The sequence below is a fragment of the Protopterus annectens genome, chromosome 1.part0 (assembly GCF_019279795.1).
Source record: "Protopterus annectens isolate FY-2018-M chromosome 1.part0, PAN1.0, whole genome shotgun sequence".
NCBI lineage: Eukaryota > Metazoa > Chordata > Ceratodontiformes > Protopteridae > Protopterus > Protopterus annectens.
In genome coordinates this window covers 1,402,261,574-1,402,278,111 of record NC_056725.1, presented here as the reverse complement: position 1 = coordinate 1,402,278,111, position 16,538 = coordinate 1,402,261,574, and the positions used below count along the sequence as shown (strand labels likewise).

General features: G+C 33.7%; 1 long non-coding RNA gene across 1 annotated transcript in view; it reads left to right on the top strand.

Annotated features, from left to right (window-relative positions):
* LOC122798391 overlaps positions 1-16,538 on the top strand; it is a 487,096-nt gene that overhangs the window by 123,921 nt on the left and 346,637 nt on the right. Inside the window, exon 2 of the long non-coding RNA XR_006364254.1 lies at positions 9,830-9,936. This is a non-coding gene — a long non-coding RNA (uncharacterized LOC122798391). The remainder of the gene's footprint in view (positions 1-9,829; positions 9,937-16,538) is intronic.

Below are 16,538 nucleotides of genomic sequence, written 5' to 3'. Positions count from 1 at the left end.
CTGGGCTGTCAACTCAACATCGTAAAACTCCACTGCCAATCATGAGTGGACAGGTGATCCACTGTGGCGACCCCCTAACCGGGAAAAGCTGAAAGAAGTTGAAGTTTCTATGTTGCAGCGTGGTGTTGCTTTGGTTTACATTTGCAGGATGACAAGCTTGTTTGGAGAACTATCATCTCAAGATGTGAATCTAGATTTGTCTACCCATTTAGTTCCTGAAGAACTAATTGTACTGACTCAAAGAATTTCATTTTTTATTGATTTTTTGCTTAATCCAGTAGTACAAACATCAGAATTCTATTTGAAGAATTCCTGTATTTATTGGAATTAAGTGATAGAAAGTATAAGCAAGGATAGTTTTTTTTTGCCTCAATAGATATGATTTCCTTGTATACCCGTATTCATCAATCCATAGGAATTGAATTTATAAGAGATTATTTTACAAATTTTACTGCATTTCAGAATGGACTCATTAATACTGTGTGTGTACTACTGAAAATAGTGTTAGATAATTTCTTTGAGTTCCAAGGGAAATAATACAAGCAAAAGTCAGAAGTAGCAATGGGAGCTAGAGTAGCTCCCGTTTTTGAAAATTTACTGATGGTGGGAACAAAGTTTTGTTAAGCTCCATAAGGTTTTTGACAAAGTGATGTTTTACAAACATTTTTATTGATGATTTGTTTATTATTTGGAGAGGCACCAAAGAAGAGTTTTTTAATTCTTCGATTCTGTGAATGTAAGTATGTTCTTTTTTTAATTCGCTGTTAGTGGAAGGGAAATTATTTTTTTAGACATTACCATTGCTTGGGAAGAGAATAGTGGCAAGCTGATGAGCAGGTTTTTCAGGAAAGAAGCATTTGTCAACAACTATTTACATAAAAGAAGTCAATGCCTCTTTTATTACTTCTTTTTTCATATGAAAGGCCAGTTCATTAGGTTTACTAGATTAACAAATAAAGATCATACTTTTGCAAGAGAAGTTGAACATCTTAAGACACTTTTCTTAGGAAGGGGTTATGATATTGGCTTGATGTTTGCTGTCTAATATTATTCATGAAGTTAGTATGTTGTTGTCTTTCAGCTTTTCCCGGTTAGGGGTCACCACTGTGGAACTCCGGTCCGCTAATGATTGGCAGTAGATTTTGATGAATGCCATGGTGCCAGCTCGATGTTCAACCTTCAACGAAGGCATGCCCATTTACGCATGTCTTTCGAACGCCCACCTAACCGTAGGGAGGACATGCAGACTCCACACAGAAGGCACTCCCCACACTCCAGCCGAGAATCGAATGGGAGAACCTCTTGCTGTGAGGCAACAATGCTACCGCTGCACCACCGCGGCTGCATTTGGAGTTGTATTTATAATAGGTTTAGCTTTATTTTGTCTAAGTATACTAACTTCATTATTGATGAAGTTAGTATACTTAGACACTAAGACACTAGTCACTAAGAGAGAATTCAAAAAAAGAATCTACAATCATATATACGATATTAAGAAAAGTAATGAAGCTAATGCATTGGCAAAACATATAATCCAATATGATAAACATAGTTTTAAATTCAGGGTTTTACAAATTGTTAATAATAGCAGTAGAGGGGGTGATTTAGTAAACATACTAGAACAGAAGGAACTACAATGGATACTAAAAATGAGAGCACATTACTCTCCAGGATTAAATCAATATGTTCCTTTGAAACCAGTTCTAAGGAATCGCAAGTAATATGTTATTTATTATACATTTTATATATTATACATATGTTTCACATTTGATGAAACACATCCACATTTTATATAAATTTTATATATCAATTTTAATATATTTATCTTTTTCAAATATTTTCACATTTATTATTCAAAAAATTTCATATATCTATATTCATATTTATTAATATTTATATTTAGATTGATAAGTTTTAAGCATATAGCACTTTAATCTAACAGAATAACATATAATGCATTAGCTTTAGTCCGACCTGTAGTATAGTGGCACATATTCAATTCTATTCCTTATTTTATCATTTTCATTTCTCAAATAGAAATTAGTTTGGTTATATGTATAGAGATAAACTGTACATATTCATATTTCTTGAACTTTGGTTTTTATATATAGGCTTTATGGCATATTGAATTAGTTTAAGAATGATTAGAATGTTGACAAGTTAGGATATAATGTGATACGCTATTTTAAATGCAAGTATATATAATATTGTTTGTGAAGTCAGCTATGGCTTTAAATTTGAAGGTTTTATTAATTAATGAGTTAATTACTTTAATTGAATACAAGACACAAGCTATTTAAACTAAGCTTTCTGTGCAAATTAATGAAATCTGATGAAGCGTATGGTGCATACGCGAAAGCGCTCATTTCTCACATTTTTACCTTTGGAATAAAGAAGAAACCTTTTACTACCACGTTGTTGGCTGATTAATGAACTTTGTGAGTATATGCTGCCATTCCGCACTGGATATACTTGTGTTCTTTCACTATAACTTCATTATTCATGAAGTTAGTATACTTAGACAAAATAAAGCTAAACCTATTATAAATACAACTCCAAGTGATACCATAGAAATTCAACAAAGTACATTAGATGTTAATAACAGTTCATCAGGTGTACAGTATAGAGGAGCATTCACATTACCCATCAATATTATTGCCATCAAAAAAACTTAAACAACTAGAAGATTATCCTGGGGAGCAAAGAAATGACTGATATTATTGGGAACCAGATGTTATTTAGTTATAAAAACTCAATGACTGTTAAAAGCATTTTAGAAAGACCTAATATTTCATATTCAGGTATTAGAAATAATTGTGGGACATAAAGCGTGGAAAATGCAAGTATTGTGGAGTTATAAGTAACAGTTCAAGCATTCATTTAAAGGAACTTAATAAAACTGCATTAGCCAGGGACAGATTTAATTGTATTTCCCTTGGGGTTGTTTATTTGACTTTTCTGTGAAACATGCCCGACTAACTGTATGGGAAAAACTATTAGGAAACTAGTTAGAAGAATTTATGAACATGTTATAGCTATAAAAAATAAGGATGTTAATAATGCTTTAGTGAAACATGCAGTTTCCTGTCAAGATTTTAAAAAGTTCCAATTTGTTGTGATGGATAAAGCTGATTTCACAAGCTTTGCGGGGAATTACAGTGTCTTACTAGAATGCTGTGAAGCCGAATGGTAAATAAGATTGGCTGCTGACAAAAAAAAAAAAACAGGCTTAAATGAATGTATTAATGTAAAATGTTTTTACTAACTCACAAATTGTCATTTATGGTATATATGTATTGCATTTTAAATTAAAGTTTGCAATATTTATTAGTTGTAGTTTTTAAAAGCTTTTTAAGGGAATTTATTCATTAATTGGTATTAGATGTTCATTGGTCAGTAATTTTACGACTTTAGTTTTAAATTCACTGTGTGTGAGCTGTTATCTATTTTCCAAAAAAGTTCTTGGTAAATAAAAAATGAAGGTGCTTAAAAGTAATTTTGTATAGTAAACTCTCAGTTAACTGTAACTCAAGCAACCAGCACTCTCAAGCAACCAGAAAAAAAAATTGAAGAAATACAGTACAATTTTCATGTGTTGCACTTTCTGTCCCCCCCTCCAGAGAAACATACCTTATGTTTTTAGAGTTTTAGTGTTTTAAAAAGGAAGATACGAATAAATTCCCTCTCTGCCCAACCTGAGAACAAGTCAAACCAAACAAATAGTATAAGGTACAGTATTAGTCAGTCCTATTTTTAATACTAAATCTCATGCAACCAGAAACTACAGTTATCTGGCATCTACCAATCCCCATGGATGCTGGTTAACTGAAAGTTGACTGTAGTCTCCATCTTACTGTCAGTCCAGTAGAACTGCTTGGATTGTTTTCAGTCTAAGAAAGTTTACATTTAATCATTAAATGTTTATATGCTGCACTTTCTAAGGACAGAATATTTGCAGCACATGCTGAGTTGCATTTCCTGTTTTATTTCTTTAAAATGTATTTAATTAAATGGCATATATACTTGTTTCCAGATTAGGTTATTGTAGGGTCGCATGCCTAGTTTCTGGAAAAAAAAAACAACAGTAATACCATTCTGTGAAAGGGTAGCTCAAGCTTTTCTATTCATAACATTTACTTAAGCTAGTATGTTTTATGCATTCCTATAATCTGCACACCTGAGATAGCCTTACACTGACCAGCATAGCTTTATAAATAGAAAAATTTGCTAATCCAGCCTAGTCATATGTAATGAAATTGTTACTGTTTTCAGAAATTGCATTGTATTGAGATAATGCTCGCTTTGTCTAATAAATTTATGTCGCCTCTCAGTAAGACGTCCTGTTCGATTCTCAGCTAAAGCGTCTTCTGTATGGAGACATGTGTGAATGGGCGTACCTTCATTGAAGGTTGTGGTCAGAGTTGGCAACTCGGCACGTAAAAAATCTACTGCCAATCATTAGTGGACCGGAGTTCCGCTGTGGTGACCCCTAACCGGGAAAAGCCGAAAGACACAACAACTATGCACCATAAAGATATATTAGATGTTTTATACACCATACGGGTATATTAGATGTTTTTGTAATGTTTAACAACAATATTTGTTTACAGAGCTCTTAATAATGACACATGTTTGACATGGGATGTTTTTTAGACACTGAATCATTCTGTAGAAAGGAACATTTTTGTCAGCTGCATATGACTTTGCTTAAAAACATCATTGGAGGCTGACTAAGTTATGGAATAAACCACAGTTTCTCAGACTATGTCACAATTAGCTTAGTCTAAACTACAGAAACAAGCTAGTAGCTTTTTCTTTTGCTTTCTGTCTCCCTTTACAAGCAAAAATAAAAATGTCATACAAAAGCTGTTCAAACTCCCCCTGCCTAGCATCCCTACACATGCACACTTGAAATAAGCAAGATTCTGGTTAGTTTGTTCTTCTTTTGCTATTCATTTGCAGTCAGGAATACATGTTTTCTTAAAATCCTTCTGCTTTGCTTAATCCCAAATAAGAGCAAACGTCCCGTAGCTAGGATTTCAATATATAACTTTTTCAGATTTGCTTTGACTTCCTTAATCTAGGCCTAACCATCTGTAGAGAATGAGCATAAGCATTTCAGAAACCCTGAAATAACCTTTATCCAAGAATTACATTGTCCACATAATTAGCCCTGAAAATGTATAGGTGGGCTAGGTTTTAGTGATCATAAATATGAAGCTACTGAAGTGGGATAAAAGTTTCTTGATAACATATGTGTATAGAGTTCAGTCTGTGGTTCTATGTATTAAAATATCGACTGTGTCTCATGCCAGTATGACACTGCTGTTGGCTGACGTGCATAATTAAATACTGGTAATACTTGTTGTGTTACCTTCAGTTATTCAGACAAAGAACCTAATATTAGGTAAGTTGCATAGTAGAGTGAGAAGCATTGTCACCTCATAGCAACAGACTCATTGGATCAGTTCTCAGCTGATGTGCCTTGTTTGAAATTCTGCATGTCCTCCCTGTCTTATGTTTTTTTTTTCCCTGGGTACTCCAGTTTGCTACCATATCCCAAAGCCATGAAGTAGATGGACTGGCAACTCTAAAATGTCTGCATATATGTGTGAAATATATGTATAATGTGAAAGAAACACCTGACAATTCATTGTTGTATAAACTCTGTGGAAGGCAGCAGCTGTCCCTGCAATTAAAAAAATATTGGATGAATATTCAAATAAAAAAACTATCAAAAAATCTATATAAGCCATTCTGATTAGGTTACAAAGAGGAACACAGCAGGGTAATGTGTACAGCATCAAAAATCCCCTTCTCAAAGATGGTGCAAGATACCTACTGTGTTATGCAGGTATAAAAGTTTATATTTGTATGTTCACACAGTTGGAATTGTCATTTCTGACCAGTTCAAGCAGCAATAAGCAGCATTTAACTTCTGTTTAGTCTGATTTGTCTTACTTTAAGGTTACAGTATATAGATTTAGTTTATGCCAGACAAAGCATTCTGGCATCAAGTGTAAGACATATATGAATTTTGACAATTATGCAAAAATATTGAAAGGAAAGAGAAAAAAAGGAATACTGTAAATGGCTTATAGCAAGTGAATCAGTTCTGTGCTCCCAAATATGGAAGTCAAAGGTATGAGTACAACAGAAATGCAATGAAAGGAGTCATTAAAGCATTGTGGTATGAACAATTAAAAATAGCTTGGTATAACAAAAGACATTTTAGTTATTATTGTCATATCCTTCGACTCCCCAGATTTTCACAGAATGTCCAGATTTTTGCCTGATATTTTTCATCTGTTCCTCATAAAATATGTGGTTTTCTGGCAAATCACTGAGGACTGAAGTCATTAAATAATTACATGCATTTGAGTTTTAGACTTCATATCCTTCAGAAAAATGCATGATAACACAAATGATGTTGGTGTAGCAACTTTTAGTTTGTAAGAGCAATCTTTAAAATCTGTCCTATTATTTTAGGATTTGCCCAGATGTCTTGCACTAAGAAGTTGAGAGGTACTGCTCAATCTTGTGAATGAGTTAAGCAAACAGTGTTTAAATCAAGCCCAAATTATCTAAGCATTTACATGAATGAGCATCCTGGATGGATGAAATTGCTTGAATTGCTGTGTATAATCTGTAAACAGATTATTGAAGGAACACTTATTAATTAACAAAGTGTACTTTGCAATAGGCTACATCTTGTGATCTTGTGCATGTCTTCATATAATTACATAAACTGTCAGTCATCTAAAGCAAACATCTCATTGGTAGAGTCATTTTTCTGTGGGTGGTGCACTGTGATTTAAATACCTTATATGCAGGTCTATGTTTAATCGTGGAATAACATTTGCATCAAATGGCTAAACATTGAACCCTATCCATCAAATGTTCATTTTTTCAACAGTATTTCAAACCTACCCAGGTGGGGGCTTTGCCCCCCCACAACTTCTACAGAGGAGCCATCAAGAGCATTATCACCAGCAACTGCACTGTGTGGTTCGGTAACAGCTCAATGGCTGAACAGAAGAAGCTGCAAAGAATAATAAGAACAGCAGAAAAGACTGTGGGCACTAGTCTCCCTACCTTACAGGAGCTCTTTGAACTGAGATGTAAAAAGAGGTCCCGCAAAATACCGAGTGACACTTCTCATCCATTGATTGGTTGGTTCACTAAACTTGCTTCTGGTAGAAGGTTACTGAATATCTGCTCCAGGACCACCAGATTCAACAGTTTTTATCCAACTGCAATAAGACATAAATCTGATTAATGAGTCTTATTGCAGTTGGATAAAAACTGTTTATGAATCTGGTGGTCCTGGAGCAGATATTCATTAATCAGACATAAATCTGATGCCGCGGTGGTACGGCGGTAGCGTTGTTACCTCACAGCAAGAGGTTCTCCTGCTCGATTCTTGGCTGGGCTTGGGAGTGCCTTCTGTGTGGAGTCTGCATGTCCTCCCCTCGGTTGGGTAGAGTTCGAGACATGCTTGTGTAAATGGGCGTGCCTTCGTTGAAGGTTGGGCATTGAGCTGGCACCTCAGCATTTTATAAAAATCTACTGCCAATCATTAGTGGGCCGGACTTCACTGTGGCAACCCCTTATCAGGAAAAGCCGAAAGACACCAATCAGACATAAATCTGAATGTATTAAAACTATAATAGATTGTTACTCTCTCATTCTTTTTCTTTTTCCATACAGTAATTCTGTTTATTTATTACATACTAAAGTTAATATATTCTCATTCAAGTGCAATTCCAGCCACTTCCTTATGTGCAATATCACCCAGTCTCACCTCTATGTGTAGTGTACTTTTCATGTGTTATCTAGTGGTCAGTGTTGTCCAGTGTAATAAATAGTGTACAATCATGTGCATCAGCTACTTAGATATTTAGTTTTGTACTATAGTTATTGTTTATTCTTTAATACATATCATACCTGTCTTTTTGTGCTTCTTTTCTCCTGTAAAAAAGATGAAACTCAAAATGTTGTTTAGGTAGCACTTGTGTTTCCTAAATGACAATAAAGTTTCTTTGAATCTTTGAATCAACTCTGAGACTCCATTACACTGGGGAAAAGAACAGACTGGGAAGTTTTGGCCAACTCGTTACTTTCCCATTCACTAAAATGAACATTCGCTGAATGAACGTTTAATGTATAAGGTTCGATGTTTATCCCTTCAATGCAAATGTTATTCCACAGTTAAATATAGACCCCTTATATCCCACAGTGTATATATTCTCTCACTGTATTCCATTGTTTGACGAACTTTACACAGTTTCTTATAACTGGTGTTTGTGAAAAGTCTTCCGAATTAAGAATTGTAATGTATACTTCAGTTCATTGTGAAAGACTACATATTTTATTGACAATACCTTAAAAACATGTATTTGGATATGCTTTTTAAATAATGTTTGACCATTTGATTCAAAATGCTTTATAAAACTGTTGATTGTTTTTCTTTTGAATTGTCAAAACTGTATTATGATCCTTGTTTTGAAGCTTTTCTCCCTGGGCCTCCCCAGAAAATGGGCATTTCACTTCCCAAAAGGACTTTTGCAGTAAACAAAAGCAGACAAATAAGTAAATATATGAGTTGCTACTTATTGTGCTTGTTTTCATCTAATTATATAGTATGTTAGTCATCCAAAACAAGTATCTCATTCTTTTGTTATCTTCCTGGAAGTGATGCGCTGTAATTTAAATAGCATTGATACTAGAGGGCACAAGCTCACAAGCACTGGGAAAGGAGTTGGACTGCACATTTCTATAGATTTAACTACATGATTTAGAGTATAACTGAGTAAAATATTTGAAGTCAGTGCAGTTTTATGTTACAGTTAACATAGGTGAGATTCTGTATGGTTGGAAAATAATACTCTGTACTTTACATATTGTACAGAACATTGATGCAAGCTTTTATATTCTTATGAAGTGAAATGATAAAACATTGTGTGTCATTATATTTTAAAGGACTCATAGGTGCACCTTAAAAATAGATATATATATATTTTAATTCAAATTTCCAGGACTTTTTTCAGAATGCAGAGAAGGTAGGCGGGTTACTCTTAATTTTAGAAACTCCCCAAGCTGTAATACAGTTCTAGTAAATCCTGACATATACATACTTAAAACCATAACACTGAAAGTTCAGGACAGTGGTTATTGTGTTTTTATGTATGTTGTATCAACATCATGCTGCATTGCATTTAGGTTTATTTTATTTAAAGAAGGTAAAAGTATTACTAGTTGGTGATTGATTTTAAGCATAACTTGCTATTTCCAAATCCCAGAATATTGGAATGCATTTCATTTTTTTGTCTTTTCAGTATGTTTCATTCGCCACTATATATATATATATATATATATATATATATATATATATATATATATATATATATATGTGTGTGTGTGTGTGTGTGTGTGTGTGTGTGTGTGTGTGTGTGTGTACTTTGTATGGCTATTGTTCACTCCTTGATGAAGTATTAGCATCAAATGAAGCATATATGAATTTCTATAATGTATGTCGTATGTGATGACTGAGCAAATGCCTGTTATTTTTTTTTTCATTTGCTTTTAATAAATATGTTTCTGGAGAGAATGCAAGTTAAAGACAGTGATTTCAGAATGTATCTAGTAATATGTACAATTTTCAGAAATAGATTTATGAAATTCTGAAAGTGACTTGAATTGATAAATGTAGCATAAACTATTTCAGCTTTAGACCAATTGTGTCCACAGAAAGCCTTTCCTAGATAAGGCTCATATAACTGGTAACAGTTTATGATACTTTGTACTGTTTTTCTTAATTTGTGCACAGAAAAAAACAAGAAAATTGGAAGAAGCCAGTGGAAACAGTATACAATGTGGTGTGTTTTAAGCAAATCATGACAAAAACTAAATGTTTTGTCAATACTGGTATAGAAGGTAAGGAAAAACTTTACAGAGTTTGAATTAAACTGCTTTCTGTTTTAATGTGTACTTTTTCTTTTGATAAAATTTTTAAAGCAGTTAAATCAAGTACTACTTGGCTGTATGTATTACTTGATTTGGTGGGTATTGTTTTTTTGTATGGTCAGTAGTGGTTTCATTTTTCTTTTATTATGCTTTTTCCCACTCAGTGAAGGAACACATTTCTTGAACAAGTATACAAGAAAGTGGATAAGAAAAGTGTGTTAAGTTACAAGCCAATGGCACTGCTATTGCTGCTGTTCGAGATTTTTGACAAATTGATAATGGCCCATTTAGTAGAATATTTTCAGAAGAAAATGAAAAATTGTGGCTTTTGATACATGTTTTTCAAACTGCATTTTGTATCAGTATAGTGAAATTAATATTATACTATTCAGTTTTTCAAGTCCTTCAAGTCTGAAAAATATTGCTCTTTATTTACTGATATGTCAAAATCAATGACTATGTTGTTTATAGAAGTTAGAGCTGGGATACAATACTTTACAATGGTGTAGTATATCCTTGTCGGGGAAATTCTGCTGTACCAATATAGGGTCTGCCATTTCTAATTTTGTTCCTATGCACAAAGATATTTCAGTGGTCTCTGCTTGGTCCTTCATTTTCTTATGTCATTGTGAATACTGTTGAACCTATAAATATGAAATCAATGGCATTAGTTTATTCATATGACATTGTCCTTTTCTGCTACATGTTTAATGATAAACAGTACTGCAGAGTTATTACAGTCTGAATTTGATATGCTTCTACAGTAAGCAGTTGAGCATTGATTGACAATAAATTCTAGCCAGGGAAATGCATGACTTTTTCAGTTTGTCTAACTAGTCCTGTTGATAAAACTTTAAATTTGATTATGTAAGTGGATACAAATACTTATTTAAATTTTGGATAATCAACATTGATTTATAGATAGTATTGACTAGTAGCATCAGAAATTCGTCAGTGGTCACCAGTGCTGTATGGTGTCCATAATGGTTTATCTGTAGAAAGAAAAAAATGCTTGCAGCTATTGGCTTTTCATACAAATTTAAATTTTTATACTGGCTGTGGGGAAGAGATTTAATGAAGTTAAAAGAATCATATAATTTGATTCTAAGTATTATGTTTAGCTCATTATATAATATAAATCATTGCGATTTATATGTAAATGTAGGTCAGTTATCTTTAGAAAAGAAGATAGAATAGTTATGTAATGCTGTTTATATAGTGTTTATTATATGTATACATCTCCCACCTTACAGTTATTTGAAAAAAACTATGTTACTTCATAGAAGGATGTCCTCTTGTGCTACTTAAACTTACATTATTATGTGAAATTAAAGGGAAAAAAAATCTTATGTTGTATAGGATTGTCTTAATTTATAGATCTGTATATAGGAATTTTGTGTGTGTGTGTGTGTGTGTGTGTGTGTGTGTGTGTGTGTGTGTGTGTGTGTGTGTGTGTGTGTGTGTGTGCATTAGTTAGCGTAACTGTGAAGCTGATACAAAGTTTGTGGGGTGCAGGGGGGCTTGGCACCTGCAAAAAAAAAGAATTGTTTTTAGGTTTCTGTCACTTCTTTATTTTAGGCATTAATTTTAGTTTTTAAAGATTTGCATTTTATTGTGTAGTGGTTGTTTTTTTTTCAGGGTAATATGAATTTGGTCATTTCCTAGTTTAATATTTTTTTTTCTGTAAAGTTTGTTGATAGATGTCATTGACTTTCATTTATTCATACTAATCATACACACACAATTTGGAGGGAAAGTGTATTTCATACATACATACATACTGATATTTCAAGCATGGACATTAATGCCCTTCTAGCTGCCAGTATACCAAAACAGTTGCTACCATAATAAGTGTCTGTGCTGTTAAAATATCTAAACTAGTGCTTGCTTTAATGTAATTTGGTAGTCTGTTCCATGCATCAGCTATTCTATCAGAGAACCAGTTAGTACCCTTCTCATTCCTGTAGAATCTTCTACATAGGTTGTCTGATGATTCTCTAGTACGTTTTGATAACCCCAAACATATCCAGAGTCAGTTGTCTCTCTAAATGCTCTTTATACCTGAATAAGTTATTCTGTTAAATGTCTGTATAAGATAATGTACAAGTTCAAATATTTCAGTCTTTCATAATAAATTTTATCATCCATCGATTCCATTGGTATGTTTGCAGTGTACTCTTTCCAGTTTACGCATGCATGTTTTCTTATAAGGTCTCCAGATTGTATTTCCATACTCAGGTTTGGATCTAATGTAACTAACAAACAATGACTTCATCATTTCTGATTTCCTAGACTTTATGAATCTTTTCTATACAACCTGCAGTTCTATAACTGTTAACGAGTTGGTTGATATGACTGGAAAAACACAAAGCTAGATCTCTCCATATACCCAGCATACCTCTCAACCCCTTAGCACATGAAATCTAGACAAGACCTAAAATTACAGGGTAGCAGATGCCCCAAAATAGGGACAGATTTTAAATATTTCCCAAGTAAATTTAGAAAGTTGCTAGAATAACAAGATTTGTGTTAGCATGCATTTTCTGAAGGATATGAAGTCTGAAACTCAAAAGTATGTCATTACCCATTGACTTCAATACTTATTGATTTTCTGGAATACCACAAATTTTATGAGGAATAGATCAAAACTAGGGGGCATAAATCTGGGGATTCTGCAAAAATCTGGGCAACTGAGAGGTATGATACCCAGTGTGATGATGTGAGGTATTGCCAGCTATGCCAGGAGAAGTAAGGCAATGGGTGGAATTTTATAAAGAATTATATGCCATTTGTATATCAAACTGATTTGTACAGATGATTATGTTGAAAAATGTATGTGTAAAGCTGCTTGTATTAAAAATGTACCAACAGTGTGCCCTGCTGAACAGAAAAATAAATATACATGCATTATTGTAATTGTTTAAATATCTATATATATATATATATATATATATATATATATATATATTAACAGAAGATACCAGAAGAGAAGAGATTAGTCTCAATCCACCTAACTTTAAAAATAGTTTGAAACTAAATTACCTGGCTTAGGCCATAAATATCGTATCTTACATTTCTCAATGCAGCCAGAGACAAAAAGTTTGTACTAGGAAGCTTTCTGTATTGTCTTTAGAGTGAACTAACTGCTACTCTGAAAGGGTGGGGGGTTGAAATTTGTTTTATGACTTCCAGAAGCTGCAACAGATCTGAGATCAGATGACCAGATATATGATGTCATTCTGTAATGTAAGACAAAAATGATGTTTAAGACTATATGAGACTGAAGTCTCATTGCAGTCTGTTTTTGGAACCTGACAAAGAAGGACCAATCACCTACTTCATCTTCTAGTAAGTGAATCAGGGAACAGTAATTCTTTAAATCAGTCAGGAAAATATAGTGAGATTAGTTAATTACTGTTTTTTCTGTATCTGTGTGAATCTGTTCGTCTGTATTATTTTAATATTTCATGTGATTGAAACTCTTGTGTTTACTGTAAATATTTAGTATTTTCATGTTCTTTTCTTATATATTTAAACTTTTCATTGTGGCTGGTCTTTTAGATAATATTTTAATCTTTGAGAGTTTATATATATATATATATATATATATATATATATATATATATATATATATATATATTTATATATATATATATATGTATATATATATATATATATATATATATATATAATCTATTGGATGACAACTCTAGCCACCCCTGAAAGCCTTGCTGTTGGTAAAACTACCATTTGTATTAATATTAATTTTACACAGTATAATTGGATACCCTTGCAAGAGCCTTAGAGTAGCTGGCTTTGAAGTGTCTGGTGTTGGCGTAACAACCTTATAGTCTTGGCAGAAGGGGTCATAGCTAGTAAATCTATGCCAGCCTTTCCCATGTGTGTGTGTGTTTGAAAACCATATCTGAGTATGTGTGTCAGCTGCTTGGAGCAGGGACATGAAGCACTGGTTTCAGAGATAGAGTGGTGGAGAATCTGGCTTGGACATTTCACTGAGGTCTCAACTCTATAGCGGTGCCAGTGGGGAGTCTTACAGGGGACCTGGAGGGAGACAGAGAAATCCAGACACTGGACTGAGTGTGTTCCCTGTGTGCTCTTAGGAGAAACTGTGTTTGATGCAGAGAGCTGTAGCTGGAAATATTGGGAGTATCCACTTTTGTTCCAAGTGAATGTCCCTCTTCAGTGCCAGTGGTGAGGATTCAGGCTCCTTGATTACTGGACCAGAGTGGGGACATCACACACAGGGCCCTAAATTAATCTACAATTTCAATCATTGCATGCTGTATTAAATATTCACCTTTCAATTCATGTCTTCCAAATCTCATAAGCTTAATTTTTGATGTATTTATCAGCATAGTATTCTTCTCTGCCAAAATGGTCAATTTAGTCAATCAAAGACTTTCACTGCTCTGGAACAGACTCCCCATTCACATAAAGTAAAGCTGATTCCTCAGAAAATTTACCCCAAGACTGCCCCCTGTACTACTAATGGACACATTCAGCTCCTAAATGCATTATTCATTGCATGGGTCTCTTCAAGTTATCTATGGTATGATTTAAATTGTTCTCATTATGGCTGATGTATAGCTATGACCGTTGGCAAGGGTAAAGCCAGTATAATACCAAATGTGATAAGTAAATTCAAACAGCAAAAGGGAAATTGCCTAGGCATAAATTGGCCCACAAGGGCAGCTAGCCTAGTACTTACTTATAAACCTATAAGTCGACAATAGTTAACAAACAAAGAAGATACAGAGTGTGTGCCAAAGGGTGCAAAGACTAAAACTAACTCAAACAAAATAGACACAAGGAATAAACAGCACAACTCAATAATTAGATATGGTGATCACTTTGGTCACACTTTATTAAGACTTCATAAGTTATACAAAGTGGAAAAGAAATAGCTTCTTAATATGGGGAATAAAGACCTAAACATGATCCAGATGACCTGATTTCAGTGTAGTGGCTTCTGCGCTAGGTGAGCTGACACACAAGGCAATGATGAAGTTATAACCTGTATACCTCTCTCTAAGAGAGAGACTGAAGGCCAAATGCCCAGAGTGCAGACACTATTTCTAACAGAGAATTAGTGCAGACTCTATTTTAAATCCCTGGTGAAAACTGTAGACCAATAGAAGTGCTTGCCTTCAGTAGTGGCAGGGATAGCAAAGATAAAGTTACTCACGGAAGTGAACCAGCCCAGAGACAAAGGTAAGCTCTTTCTATGTTTCATCTGATAGAGGGGATAGAAAACTACAGCGGGCATAAACATGCACTGATTCTATATCAGGATGAGGCCTTAAAGCAAAATTAATAACTAGGTGAGTAATATACTGAAAGAGATGCAGATTCAGGATGATGTCCAGAATCATTAAGCATGTTAACCATTATGAATAAGTAGTATATATATATATATATATATATATATATATATATATATTTATATATATGTGTGTATATATATATATATATATATGTGTGTGTATATATATATATATATATATATATATATATATATATATATATATATTTGTAAACATGTTTACTATAGAATGATACATAATCATTACAGGTGTATACAGCTTAGGTGTAAAAGTAGTAATTTTACATACTTACATAACTTTACTATTGATCTTTAGTGTGAAAATGTTACATTATATAGCAAAAGGTGCTTCTTCATATGGTGTAACCATGTGTAAATTAAATAAATGTTACAACATGTCCCATTGCTTATTAAATATATTTTTAAACACCTTTATTAAATCATCACTTAAGGCATAGGCAGACATACACTAATAGATATTTGAAGAGAAGTATAGGCAAAGGCATCCAAAAATGGAAAATGTTGCAGTACAAAAAATAAGAAAACTAACAGGAAAAGTAGAAAAGAAGATTAGTACTGGAGAAGTTAAAGAAATAGAAACTGAGGTTATGAATTACCTGAGAAGTGAAGAATTTAGTGTAGAAAGTCTAACCCAGAAAATACCACAGCAGGATACAGCAATGAATCCCCAAATTAAAGTGAAACCACTGGACTGGGAAACATCTGATCAGTTGCCAGATGAAGATACTTTGGATCCTTCCATAGGAAACCAGTGCAAACGTCCAGTTGGAGTTGCATAGCAGGGGGGGGGGGGGGGCAGGAAACTGTGGCAACTCTGACGCAGCCAGTGTTGTGGGGTAATGGGCCAGTGAGTTCCCATATGTAAGAGCAATGGATGACACAGGATGAAACTGAAGAGAATGTGGCACAGGAAGATACTATGGAGGTACCTATAGAATGCCCACAGGAAATGGAGAACAAACAATATGCCCTCAGTTTAGAGGAAAATCACCTAAGAGAAGAGTGGCTTGATTTAATAGAGATGGATAGACATATTAAGATCAGTGAAAGAAACAGATTACAGAAGATCAGTATATTCCAAAATGTTAGAAGTTTGATAAAAAAAATGCATACAGTAATTAGGACTGTCCAAAGAAATGTATGTGGTATAACAGAAGTAAATAGGATATATTACTGTGCAGCTAAATTAATAACAGATAGTCTTACC